Source organism: Panthera onca, chromosome X (assembly GCF_046562875.1).
Source record: "Panthera onca isolate mPanOnc1 chromosome X, mPanOnc1 haplotype 2, whole genome shotgun sequence".
In the NCBI taxonomy this organism is placed as follows: domain Eukaryota; kingdom Metazoa; phylum Chordata; class Mammalia; order Carnivora; family Felidae; genus Panthera; species Panthera onca.
The window spans coordinates 125,873,682-125,888,012 of record NC_138357.1 but is presented as its reverse complement, the minus strand read 5'-3'; the positions used below and the strand labels follow the sequence as shown (position 1 = coordinate 125,888,012).

Sequence of the window (14,331 nt, the reverse complement as noted above, 5' to 3'; positions counted from 1 at the left end):
GGTGTGCAAGAGGCAGCGAGCTCCAGGGCGCCTGGGTGGCTCAGTCGGTCAGGCCGCCGACTCCTGATTTCGGCTCAGGTCATGATCTCACGGTTTCATGAGTTCGAGCCCCGCGTCAGGATCTGTGCTGACAGTGTGGACCCTTCTTGGGATTCTCTCTCTTTCTGTCCCTCCCCTGCTTTCTCTCTTTCTCTAAATAAGTAAATAAACTTTAAAAAGATAGTTAAAAAAAAAGAAGCAGTGAGCTCCAAGTTGCCGTGTAGGGCACAAACATGGTCCACAGAGGGGGTAGGGGGCACAGCTCTCGTCAGATTCTGGTGGGTACCCACTGAGTCTGTCGGCCAAATATGTGCATGTACACACACACACACACACACACACACACACACACACACACACACCATAACCCACTAGGAGGGAAGGAGGCATGTTGGCATGGCCCACTGCAGAAGTTTACTATTCTGCAGAAGATATTATACATTCACCAAAATTTTATAAGCCTGGCATTGCCACATGTCCAGGTTATAGAGATTCATCTTTCTCTCGAGACATGCATATCCCTCCAAGAGGCTGTGGGTCACCGATCACAGTGTCCCGTTCTGTGATCAAGATATGACAACTTGGTGCCCTGTGGTCGTTTCCTTGAGATGGCCCTGCGAACGGCATTTTCCCCAAAATGCCATTTTCCCCCAATTTTGCAAGATAAAGGAATGGCTACACAACTAACCAAGGAAAAGTCCCCACAGCTCTGAATCCCCTCAAGGTTAAAGGGTACATTTATCTGGTATTTTCTGCAAGAACAGAAACTACATGTCACAGATGACCCCTACGTCTCTCTCCAGGGCCTGAGATGACTAATTCTCAATACATCAGAAAGTCCCATGGGAAATAATTCTTCTGGGGAAGTGGGCCTCACGTGGTGGATATTTTGTAACGTCTGGGGATATTTTCGGTTTTCGAAACTGCTGGAGGTCGGGGATTGGTACCGCTATCTAGGGGGTCGAGGCCACGGATGCCATCAAACATGTTGCAATAGACAGGACACCCCAAAGGGTCAGCTGGCCCGAAATGTGGGTGATGCCAACGTTGAGACACTGCGCTAGGAGTGGTTACTTCTGGATCCCTGACAGGTTGAGAGAGAGTAGCTATCTGAGAGAGTAGCGCCTGCAGTTGGCAAAGCAGTGAGCAGAAACACTTAGGAAAGTCATTTTGCAAGGGACTTAGTTCTTCTGAATGTGCCACACTGGCTTCCCGGATCCCAGACAAGCCCATCAGGTCTGTACCACCTAAGGGAAGACACAGGGTTTGCAGAGTGTGACACGTGTGCGGCTGATTCCTGGAATCACCCCGCCTGAAACAGCAGAAGTCCATGTCTGGGCCCCGGTCCATTTTAAAATCTGTCTCAGATTCCTGACAATACTGAGAAAATATGGCAGTGACCTCCACCCTGGGCTTGGCCCTCCCCCGGCATATAGTCCTCTAAAACACAACAGCCAGTCTAGGAGCCCATGAACAGCAGCTCGGTCATCTACAAAAGTGTCATTGGAAAGAACCTTAATTAATAAATGTTCTCTGTGATATGTGACATGAGATCAGGCAAGCATTCTCAAAATACAAGATTTGGTTTGTTCACCAGGAAAATGGAGCTTATCCTACCAGATGAGGTGATTCCCGAAGACCCCTCTCCTGGGACAAACCATATATGTGCATCATTCCTGAAAAGGGAGTCCTGACGTCCTTCACATATAACACGCCCCACACCCCTCACTCAGCAAATTAGGGGAAGGGGGATTTTGCGAGCCCTGTGTTGTGCGAGCCCCGGGGAAGTAGGACAGTCTTGTTAACCACCAGGCAATCATTTGGCAATGGACATGGGTGGAGAAGAAGGAGGGAACACATGGGTCTCTTAGGTACAGAATGTTAGACATAGCTGCCGCTTTCCGTTTAGGATTCAAGAGTGGACGCTCTCTGTTTTCATGCAACGTAGGTGCCCCAAGGCAAAGGCTTCACAAAGGCCTTCCCATAATCATCACCTACTGGCTGGTGCATGCACACTTTGTTCCATGGTGCTTGTGGCTTCTTATTCGTGGATTGTATTTGTGAGAGGGGTGCGTATGTCATTTGTGTCTTATGCCACGTATCTCCCAAGATTGTAAATTGGCTTAAGAGAAGATATGTATCCCAGAGGTCAGGGCTGGTCTCCTCCTGGACTCAGACTGCATTCCCGGGATGCTTCGGGGAAACAGACTGATTACATTGGCGGGGCGGGGGTGGGGGGGTGGGGACACAACTCTAGAGCATAACGGCCATTCTCAAATGGGAGGGAGCTCCCTGCTCATTTCGGTTGGTCCCATACATCCTGTCTCCACACATTCTGTCTCGCCCAGCACATAACAGTGGATGCTTTTCTTGAGTCTGACTTCAGCTTCACGAGGTTATTCTGTAATCAGCAATAACAGAGGCTCCCTTCCTGACAGGTTGTGGGAGTGCTACTTTCTGTATTTTCTGTCCACGCACTGCCCCAGTTACCCTGACTTCTCGGCACATTGTTTTTGTTGGGTCAGTGCTTAATCTCCGCAGACCGCAGAGTGAAAATGAATGTACCATCTGTGTAGACATGCCTCTCATTTCCGACACTCTCACAAATCTCTGAGAATGTTCTCTGGGAGGGAACAGTAGCCTACACCAAGATACGGATGCCAGGACGCGGAGGAAACACGGACACAAAGTCCGGGAAAGAACGAGACACAAAACTGAACGCCGTGGTGGTAACCTAGGGCAGGGTAACCTAGGGCAGTCTTCACCAAACGGTGGCAGGACAGAGTCTCCCCACGACACTGAAATTTGCACGACTGCCGTGAATAAGTAAATGTAAATCCCTTCGCAGAGATGAATGTGATCACACTGGCTGCCACCCTCTCTTCTACCAATGTGAACGTTTTGTCAAAGAGCAATTCATTATTTCTAGTTTGATTTGATTCAATCAGTGACAGCTGAAAAGCGTTTTTCTTCTTAGACTCAATATTGGCTAATTTTAGGAACAGTCCTTTTTACACAAGTACCTGCTTAAATTACTAAATCATTACGTTGCATTACCTGTGGTGCTATTTTCCTTCTCTTTTAACATTCCTCTACTTGGCAAATGTTTCTTCACCTATGGGTGAGAAAATTCATTACCGAATTTCCTATTACCCAGGGACGTATTTGCAACACAGTCCCAATTTCAATATTTGAGCATTCCTCTACAAATTATATTTCTTTCATTGATGTTTTCCATTTCCCTAGAAATTGACACTTCCTGAGCCTTTGCTGTATTACCTCCCTGGAGGGTGTTCTGATCTCACACACCTCTGGTAGGTTTGAAATTTCTTCCTGAGCAACCAATAGTCATTAGGTAACTTTACTGGCAAACAACTTCCCTTTCATTCCTTAATGTTATAAACTTGTGGGTTTTTTTTTTTGTTTGTTTGTTCATTTATTTTGAGAGAGAGGGAAAGAGAGACCGTGAGCAAGCGTGAGCATGGGAGGGGCAGAGAGATAGGGAGAGAGAGAGAATCCCAAGCAGGCTCCCTGCTCTCAGCACAGAGCCCGATGCAGGACTTGATCCCACAAACCATGAGACCATGACCTCAGCTGAAACCAAGAGTTGGATGCTCAACCAACTGAGCCACCCAGGTGCCCCGTAACTTGTGTTGCTGTCTTAACTTGAAGCAAGAAATTGGCAACATGTCAAACTCTTCACTCATGATATATTTCCATCACAACTTTCCCTGCCCCCCCCCCCCCCACCAAATAAAAACTCCTAATAACTTTATAAGGGATATATCGTGTATGTAAGGACAAACTGACCAGCATCAGTTATAAATGGATGTCGGTCCTATGGCAAAGCACTTGTAGGGCTCTAGTATCTTATCACCATCTCGGTCTCTCTTTCAACGGGCTGAGACTCTTTCCCTTCTACTTCAGAACAGATTCTCCATGATGTAATCACAATACACCTTGTTCATGTTCATCTGGTGACATTCAGGGTCTTTCTCTGTAAATCTCATCCACCATTTAAGGTCTGAACCAAGATCCAACAACCTTCATGAATACTCAGGTCACTGCTCTCTCCCTTTCTAAGACGCCATACCGTTTATCGTATTGTCTCTTCTTGGCTCATATAACAGTCAACTCAATGCCATTTAACTTTTCATTCACTTCTTCAATACCCGTTTATCAATCATCTACTACATGCCCAACCAAAAAGGCTCGGCCCCAGGCACATAGCAATAGGGAGACAGAGAGACTCAATGCCCAGCTCTTAGAGTCTAAAATCTTGAAGCAGAAACAGACATTAAGCATAGAAACACGCAAGGTATTTGTTTAAGACCATGAGCTGCACTTCAAGAAGACTAACGTACTAAATAAGATAGGGACTGGTCTTCTATAGATCACAGCTTGTCTGGGTGAAATTCCCAGCAGTGTCTCCAAAGAGAAAACAAAACAGAGAGGGGAAGAACTAAAGAAAAAGACACCATCTGGGTGAATCATTTCTATTACCGTGTGTAGATTCTTTGCATAGCACCCACTCTTCTCTGGACAAAAGTCTTAGTGCAGAATTCAGATATTCCAAATGTTCTCTGATACCCTGAGCCTTTGCATTTGCAGACTTCCATGTAAGATGGGAGTGGACACTGCACTCTTCTGAAGGCCAGATTAAAGCATCTAGCGCTTTCTAAAAGTTGGGTGTTGCTCACACACTCATCTGGGCCGAATTTACTGCCTCTTATCTGTAGCCCACATTCAATACACCCACCTAATCCCTGAGACTTGCTCCTTTGGATCTTATAAAACACTCCCAGCACCTCCTAATAAATCTTACCAGGTAAAAAAGATCATTGTTATCATTCCTTTCGAAACCTATGTTTTTTTCCCAACTTCCTCTTCTGCACTGTGATGGAGTACATTTCCAGCAGGTTCTCCGTTTCTGTCTTGAACATTCTCTCCCCACCTCACGCCCAGGTTGATTCACACCGGAAGATTATAACAATAGCCCGTCAGTATGGCGCTGGTCAAATTTCACGTGGCTTACCTGCTTTATGGGACTTGATCCCGGTAGACGGACCTCAGAAATGATTCGATGGTGGCTCAAAAATCCGTTCGAGCATCAACCAACACGTAGTCAGAATCCTGGCTACCTAACATAAAACACAAGGTAAATCATGACAAGAGACAATAAAACTTGCTCCAGCCTCAAACGTTTACTGCTCAGACCTTGGGCTGGTTGCTGAATATAAGCAGAAACATCTAGGTGCCTGCCATGTGCAGCTGTGAGCATTGGTACAGACCATCTAGTCAGATGCATTGCATTTTGCCTCTTTTTCTGAGGTAGACACCCAGTGAGGAAACAGAAAGTCTGTGTCACTGTTCAAGAGAATGTCCCCATTTCTTGGTCTCTTATTATCCTATTGTGTTTTGCTTTTTGTGCTGTGGAATACTGCTCCTTAACTTTTTAATTCGGTGGCATTAGTGCTGAAGACACCTCAATGGCTACAACCACCCCCAAATTTACCACTTTGTTATCCAGATTATTTTGAATCATAGCCATTTGAAAACCAGCAGGTGAAGGGAGAGGCTTTCCCTGAACTTCCTTCATTTGCCTAAAGACACGTCCTCCAAAAGGAACGCAACTGTCATGGGTGCCCTCCTTGGGAGTGTCATCAACTGGGAAGATGGTCTCCTGTCACAGGAGAGGAGATTAGACCTCCAATTTACCCGCACACAAATTCGGTCAGAAATTGTCCTACCTCCACCTGGTTTTCCAAGGGCCCAGTCATCTTTCCTAAAATCATTTACTCTACCTGCCTACATCCCCCTTCCCCTCCCCTATTCAGATCCTAAATTCTAAAGCCACCCCTCTGAGTTTTTTCCTGGGTATCCCCCATGTATACAGGAGATAGACCTGTTAATAAACTTCTGTGTGTTTTTCTCTTGCTAACCTGTCTTTTATTACAGGGGTCTCAGAAGAAAACTCTAAGTGGTAGAAGGAAAATTGTTTTTCCTGTGCTACAGTATCCTTCATGTAACTGTAGGTGATTATTTTTCCCTGCAACTCTTTTTACACAATTTCCTAGTGTTTATGGCATAATAACCTCGGACCAAAAATGAAAACGTAGTTTCTTATTTGATGAGGATGGCACAGTGTGGTCATTAACGACTTTCGTTTAAATTGTCTTTGATACTTGATACGAATTGTCTTTGATGCTTGAATTTAATATATCCTCATGCTTAAATTGTTTGTACTTACTTAAAAAGATTTTTAACGTTTTATTTATTTTTGAGACAGGGAGAGACAGAGCATGAACAGGGGAGGGCCAGAGAGAGGGAGACACAGAATCTGAAACAGGCTCCAGGCTCTGAGCTGTCAGCACAGAGCCCGATGCAGGGCTCGAACTCATGAACTGCGAGATCGTGACCTGAGCCGAAGTCGGCTGCTTAACCTACTGAGCCACCCAGGCGTCCCAATTGTTTGTACTTACTTCAATCATTGGACTCAAGGATTATCTTTGCTGTTATCACCAAAATCTTGGGGAAAGCTATAGTCATGAATCTTGAAGCAGACCAATGTTTTCTTAACACTTTGACTACACTTTGGGTTCTGAAGCCTGTGTTTTTTTAGAGAAAATAAAACCTCATTTGGATGTAATTTCATTTTCTTAGTGTTACCTTACTTCATAACCAAAGAATCAACCCTTCATTCAATAACGTATTTGGTGAACACCAACTATGTATTGGTAGATGTTCCGAGTGCCGGCAGAGGGTGGTGACAAGGACAGGGAGTGTCACTGTCATGAAGCCTATTCATACAATAAGCAGATAGATATGTGAGCAAAATAACTTATGCCACTGTGCTGCTTCATGTGATGGAGAATTTGAAACAAAGAAATGGGATAGTCACAATGTCCCCCGGAGATTAAGAGTGATTCCAAGTTGGCTGGTGGAGGTGATATTCTCAACTTGTGGTTGGAGAAGGTTCCCCAGCACAGATAACACTCAGACTGTCCTCATGAAGACAGGGCAAGGCAGACACAGAGCGTGGGGAAGAGGGCTTGTCGCTTAATAGGGAAGAAGAAAGGGCTGCCAGTCAGAGGCCAGTGAGCAGAGAAGAGAGGAGGAAGAGAGGAGGCTCAAGAGGGGAGTAGGGAGCAGGGGCCACTCAGAGCCTTGGGATCTTGGGAACAAGTTTGCATGTTATCTTGGGCTGAATGCGAAGGCTTTGGATGGTGTGAAGCTGAGATGTGTTTCTGCCAAAAAATCACTCCGTCTGCAGTGTGAATATACAGTAGGAAGGGAAGTGCGAGGTGATGCAGCAAGAGACAGACTAGCACAGTGTGTAGGAACTAGAGCTCCAGGCCATCTGGGCTAGAGTGGCAGTGGTAGCCAGGGAGAAAATAGATAGGGCCGGCAGGATCTAATAATAGATTGTATATGCGATATGCAGGGAGGAAAAGAATCAGGAGGTCTGGTGGGATTTTTGTGTATTTAACATAGATGGGTATATCTATGGAGAGATGATACATAGATAAATAGATGATAGCTAGGGAGATAATAAATAATTACTAATTTAGGAGGTAGGCAGATGATACGTAAAGATAGATGATGCAGAGATTGATGACAGATGGATAGATACATAGATGATAGATAGATATGATGGGTTGATAGATAGATGATAGATAGATAGATAGATAGATAGATAGATATGATGGATGGATAGATTGATGATAGAAATGATAGATAGATAGATGATAGATAGATAGATAGATAGATAGATAGATAGATATGATGGATGGATGAATAGATATGATGGATGGATAGATAGATGATAGAAATGATACATAGATGATAGATAGATAGATAGATAGATAGATAGATGATAGATATGATAGCTAGATAGATAGCTAGATAGCTAGATAGCTAGATGATAGAGCTATCAGTAAGCAATTTGTTTCTTACTTTCTGGTACGTGGACAGAAAATTTCAATGGTTCTCTCCATTTTCCAACAAAGTGACTGGAGATGATTATTGGTTTTTGTCATTTTGACTTGGTCCAGGTGAAGCTAGTCTCAGCTAAATAGCAAACTACACTCTGAGAAAGTCTACCATTACTCAAGAAAAGAAGTAAAAAGAAAAGCTTTACATTCAGAGTTCACCCCATCGGGATCCCCATTTCCACTGTGAAAGCCAGCTAACACCTGAATGCCTGAATGTGGACTGAACCTCATGGTCCTAAGGAAGCACATCTGTCCTGAAGAAGACTCACAGTCACGTTGACCCACCATCTACAAAAGATAGACTTGTCCCAACATCCTACTGAATGAAGGTAGGTCCCTCCTCTCCTCCCCTCTCCTCTCTTCTCCCCTTTCTCCCTCCCTCCCTCCTTCTTCCCTCCCTCCCTCTTCTTCCTTCCCTCCTTTTTCCCTCCTTCCTTCCCTTCCTTCTGTCCCTCCTTCCTTCCCTCCCTTCTGTCCCTCCTTTTCCTTCCTTCCTTCCTTCCCTTCCTTTCCCTTCCTTCTTTCTCTTCTTTTTTCATTTCCTTTTCTCTCTCTTCTTATTTTTCTCCTTATTCTTCTCCTTTATTCTTCCCTCTTCTTCCCTCTCCTTCTCCTTCTTATAGATATCTTTGGATTCTTCCAGAACGTAATTTTAGATTTTCATGAGCTGGGGGTAAGGCACTGTGCTCCTAGCAGGATTTGACAGAGTGTGGTGTCTGGGGTTGGGTTCGGCAGGAAGCCGACTAAGAGGGTGATTCGCAAGCACAAAGTTTATCAGGATCAACACCTGTGTACAGAAAGGCAAGCAAGCAAGACTGCACACAGAACGAAGGGAAGGCCATGGCATATGGGCTGCTTCTAGAAGCTGGAAAGTCAAGGACACGATTCCTCCTCATGCCTGCAGAAAAAACCACAACCCTGTCAACACTATGCAGGGGATACCTGCATCAGACTTCTGACCTCCAGAACAGTAAGATAGTAAATTTATGTCATTTAGCCACTAAGAGTGTGATAATTTGTCATAGGAGTGATAGGAAACTCCTACACCTAGTAAAATGTTAATGGTAGAACCTGTGTGACAGGTACATCACTGTTCAATGAAAAAATCGTTCAAATTGTTTGTATGTTTTAAAATTTTCATTATTACATGAATATATTATTGAAAATAAGAAAAACATGGTAGATCACCATAGTAGCTACTTTGGAATCCATTCTGTGGGAAGAGAAGGATCTGACTTTAGAATCAAATTGGGGATTGTGGAGACTGGGGAGGGGGTCAGACAAGTGGGGGCTGCAGGCAGGCAAGTTGGAGTTTTTCTGGAACATGTATTCAGACGAAGGTCTCAGCTTACCCAGTTCTGCATACCCCCTCAGAAACAAGAAACCTGAAAGCTAATCAGTGTCTCCCTCCAGACTAAGGATTACTTATTCATTGATTTTTTAAAGGTTTTATTTATTTATTTTGAGAGTGAGAGACAGAGAAAGAGAGAGAAAGGGAGAGGCAGAGACAGAGGGAGAGAGAGAACAGGAGGGAAAGAGAGAGAGAGGGAGAGAGAGAATCCCAGGCAGGCTCCTCAATGTCAGTGCAGAGCCTGATGCAAGGCTCAGACCCATGAATTGTGAGATCATGACCTGAGCCGAAACCAAGAGCTTGATGCTCAACTGACTCAGCCACCCAGGCACTCTCAAGGGTTATTTATTCATTCTTGAGCAGGTTGTTTAATCCAGAGCAGGTGTGTAATTGTCCATCCTCAGGAGACTCACAGGATGGTATCTCCCAGACATCCAATCCTGTTCAAGAGGATTTCTGGTGGACCTCACTTCTTCCATCTCAGCTACATTTCTTGGATTGGATCTAGGCTCATGCAGGGAAGCTTCTTTGGTCTGTCCCTTCATTTGCTCTTGAGGAGAGCTCCAGCTCCATTGTCCCGGATGTCTGGAAACTGTCACACCACCTCCAGAAATCAAAGAGTCCCACTGGACACCAGGACGACCACATCCAAGAACCTAGAGACATGGATCTTCTTTTACTCGTTTGTTAACGAAGCCCTCTCATGCTCTAGGCACTCTTCTTGGTTTGTATTATTTAGTTATTGCTGTGTGACAAATCATCCCCAAACACAGCCCTGAAAACAGCAAACGCTGATTATCTCACAGCTTGTGTGGGTGTATCTCACAGGTGTGGGGTGGCTGGGCTCCTGTGGCTCAGGGCATCTGATGGGGTTGCAGCCCATGTGTCGGCAGGGTTGCCGTCCCATCTGTGGCTCACTCATGTGGCTGTAAGCAAGCTTTGGTCTCTTGTTTCATGGTGCTCTCTGTCTCTCCACAAGTTTTCCTCACAATATGGTGGCTGACTTCCCCCAGGTGCAGGTGCACACACAGTCGATAATGTTGCAGGACAAGAACCTCCTACAGGGGTGGGAACCTGACACTGTAGCTTAGGGAACCTGACCTGAATACTTATAACGGGCAGTCAGCCGGTCTGATCTTTCCTCTCGAGGAAGACATTATCTTTACCAATAAATTAATGGGGAGTAAGTAACCGGCTACTTGCTTGAAGGGAAGACACTATCTGTCTTCGAAGGCTGTTAGCTACACAGACATCCTTGGAAAGACAGTCCACAAGGAAGGCTACCAATTCCTCTGCTTGTAATACATGCAGAAATGCAAGAAATTCAAGAATTACGTCTCCACATCTTTTTAATATGTCTTGGGTAAATAATAAAATTATTTAGGGGTATATAATGGTGCCTTTACTATGTCAAAAACCGAGATATAACGACTCTCAGTCTTCAGGGAAAATAGGGTGAGAAACTCCCCCACAGGGTTAGTCTCCTTCCTGGAAATTAGACCCTTGCTATTCACACTGTCATGTTTCACTGCTGCTTTTGAGCTTCCCAGGGCAATCCTAAAAGAAAATTGATCTTTGGACAACTCCGGGGCTTTCAAGTGTGAGTCATCCTGACCATGTGAATTGGGAAGTTAATTGCTACCATAACCTCCCTGAAAAGAAGTGAAGTACAGTGATTCAACATCATCAGCAATCCCAAACCAAGGTCACGTTCATTGAGCAAGTGCGGGCCTTCTGGACCATAAGGAGGCCCTGAATGGAAGGTCATTATACTATCAAATGTGACACCTTTTATACCTTTAGAGATGCCTGAGGGGTAAAAACTGACAATAGTTTGTTTTAATCAGGTTCAGTGCGTGTGTGCGTGTGTGTGTGCACGGGCGCGTATGCACGTGTGTTTATGAGCAAGTCTTTATCATCAAGTCCCTTCATTATGAGGGATATTTTGGACGTAAGTTATTACATAACGACAGTCAAATTGTGGGTCAGAAAGAATAAGTAAAAGGAAAGATCAAGCATTTCGTGACCAATATGGTAAAACATCTTAATGTGCTTTTAATTCTACTCAGCGAGTTTCCACAAATTACCTCGACATCTCTACTTATGGCAGACAGAATTGAGCAGAGAAGTCACTGAAAAACAAGTTCTATGTTGTAGTTTATATCTGCGTGAATCACTGGAGCACCCAACTCTTCTCGGATGATATACGCATAGGTGTGTGCTTGTAACCTAAAACAGAATAAGATGGAGAGATGGAGAGATGGCGATGGCGGGAGAGAAAGAAAAGACTGTAAGGAAGGACAGGAAGCCACGTGACTCAACCATTCTTAACATTCACCTGGGCTGACTTTCCTGGAGCAACGTACAGATGTGATGACGGGTGAGATGTGGCCAGTAGAAAGGGAGTATTTATCCAGACTGTGGGACCTGTTCACTGTGTAGCCCTATTGGGTACACTGCAGATGGCACCATCTGCACTCTTGTGCTTTAGGGAAATCATGTTCAACCTCAATTAACTATGGAGGAGGGGAAAAAAGCTCATTACTAAGTTTTAAAAAGAACTTAGCTCCAACAAAGCACTTCATCACTTAAGAGACTGATCTTAGAGTAATGCTGAAGGGAATCTGAGTGCCCCCGTTCATAACTGTGGTCATGGTGGCACAGTGCTTTGCACATATTGGTGGTGAGGGTGGCATATTATAAAAGGAAGTCACTGGAGACCACGAGCTGTTGAAAGTTTGAGTAAGAACGATGTGTCTTTGGCTGCAGACAGAGAACTGGAACTACGAGCTCCTACTCACTGCTGTAGCTGCAGTCAAGTGGGCTGTAATGATCCCTGCCCTGTGCTAGGCACACCCTGACATAATCCTCTACTGCAGTGCACCAGGATGGTTTGTGTGACCAATAGAACTCTACTGTTGTGCAGGAACGGTATATGCCTCCCAGCCAGTTAGGTCGTAAAATACATTCTGGCGTCTATCTCGCTCTCTGTCTTGGCTCACTCATTCTGAAGAAAGCCAGTGGCCCGCCTTCTTGTAAGCACATTCAAGCAACCCAGTGGAGTAGGCTGAGCAGTCCGTCGCAAGGAATGGACACGTGCAGCTAACAGGCTTGAGGCAAACCATCCTGCACACAGATCTTCCAGCCCCAGTCAAGCCTACAGACGCCTGCAGGCCCAGCTGACGTCATGAGATAACCTGAGCCACGAATACCCGGCTCAGCCACTGCAGGATTTCTGAGCCACAGAAGCTGCGAGGACATGAACGTGTGCTATTGTAAGAGGCTACATTGGGTGTCTATTTTATTGTGACACGGCATTAGACGACTGAGGAATATAATCACCCACACCATCCTGCGCTGTGGGAACAAAATCAAAACATCGAGACTACGGCTGGAATGAGAAGTATTCAACATAGAAACTTTGGATGCTGTTTGGCATCAGTGTGCAATGACACAAGTGTCAATGACCTCGATAGTCAGAGATTAGTGTGATAAATATTACTCACAGGTAACTCATCAGTTGCCATGATCTCATTCTGGCAAATATTATAGTCAATGTATTAAAATGCAGGATCTTTCAAAAAAATTTCTTAACGTTCATTGTATTTTTGAGAGAGGGAGAGAGACAGAGCCTGAGAGGGGGAGGAGCAGAGAGAGAGACAGGGGGAGACACGGAATCCAAAACAGGCTCCAGGCTCTGAGCCGTCAGCACGGAGCCTGATGCGGGGCTCCAACCCACGAATCAGGAGATCATGACCTGAGCCAGAGTTGGACGCTTAACCGACTGAGCCACCCAGGCACCCCTAAGATCCAGGATCTTTGTAGATGATCATATTGAAGTATAAAATAGTTTTATTTTTTTCACCCATGTTCACATTTGAGAAAAAGATACAATTAATCAGATTTATGCTTGAGCTACACATGCTTATTCTAAGGTCCTCAAGGGGTGAAAACTGCAAAAAAAAAAAAAAAAAGTGAGTAAAATTCAGGAAAAGAAAGGTAATTAAGGGGGAAATGATGTCTCACAAGTACTAAATCATGTTCTAAGCTATAGTAACTAAAATACAGTTGACTCATAAACAACATGGGTTTGAATTGCATGGGTCCACCTGTCATTTTTTTTCAATAAATAATTGACTCAATAAATATTTGTATACAATATGTAATACACAAATATATTTGTATACGGTATTTGTATACAAATAATACACAAATAGAATAATGCAAATAATAGCACAATATATACTGAATGCATCAATAAGTATAGAATAAATACTTACAGTACTGTAAGTGTATTTTCTCTTCCTTATGATTTTTTTTTTTTTTTTTTTTTTTTTTTTTAAATTTTATTTTTGGGACAGAGAGAGACAGAGCATGAACGGGGGAGGGGCAGAGAGAGAGGGAGACACAGAATCGGAAACAGGCTCCAGGCTCCGAGCCATCAGCCCAGAGCCCGACGCGGGGCTCGAACTCACGGACCGCGAGATCGTGACCTGGCTGAAGCCGGACGCTTCACCGACTGCGCCACCCAGGCGCCCCTCTTCCTTATGATTTTTTAATCACATTTTCTCTTCCCTTATTGTACTGTAAGAATATAGTATGTAATCATATAACACACAAACTATGTGTTGACCGACCGTTTATACTATTGTTAAGGCTTCCAGTCAACAGTAGGCTACTAGTGGTTGACAAAAGTTATACGTGGATTTTTGACTGTGTGGGGGGTCGGCGCCCCCAACCCCCTGTCTCGTTTGAAGGGCCAACCGTAGTTTGGTTCTGACTCACAGGATATGACAAGGATACTTAGGAAACGATAGTTGACAGCAATAAAAGTTTAGGTATAATTTAAATGCCCACTGGTAGAAAAATGATTACATGAACTATGCTATACCTTCTCAATAAAATTCACGTAAGCATTTAAAAGGATGAATCATCTCAGTATAATTA

General features: G+C 44.4%; 1 protein-coding gene across 1 annotated transcript in view; it reads right to left on the bottom strand.

The window, feature by feature from the left end:
* LOC145714024 (pseudouridine-5'-phosphatase-like) overlaps positions 1-14,331 on the bottom strand; it is a 473,528-nt gene that overhangs the window by 178,363 nt on the left and 280,834 nt on the right. Inside the window, exon 6 of the transcript XR_014136771.1 lies at positions 5,075-5,180. The gene's annotated coding sequence lies outside the window, so the exon portion shown is untranslated. The remainder of the gene's footprint in view (positions 1-5,074; positions 5,181-14,331) is intronic.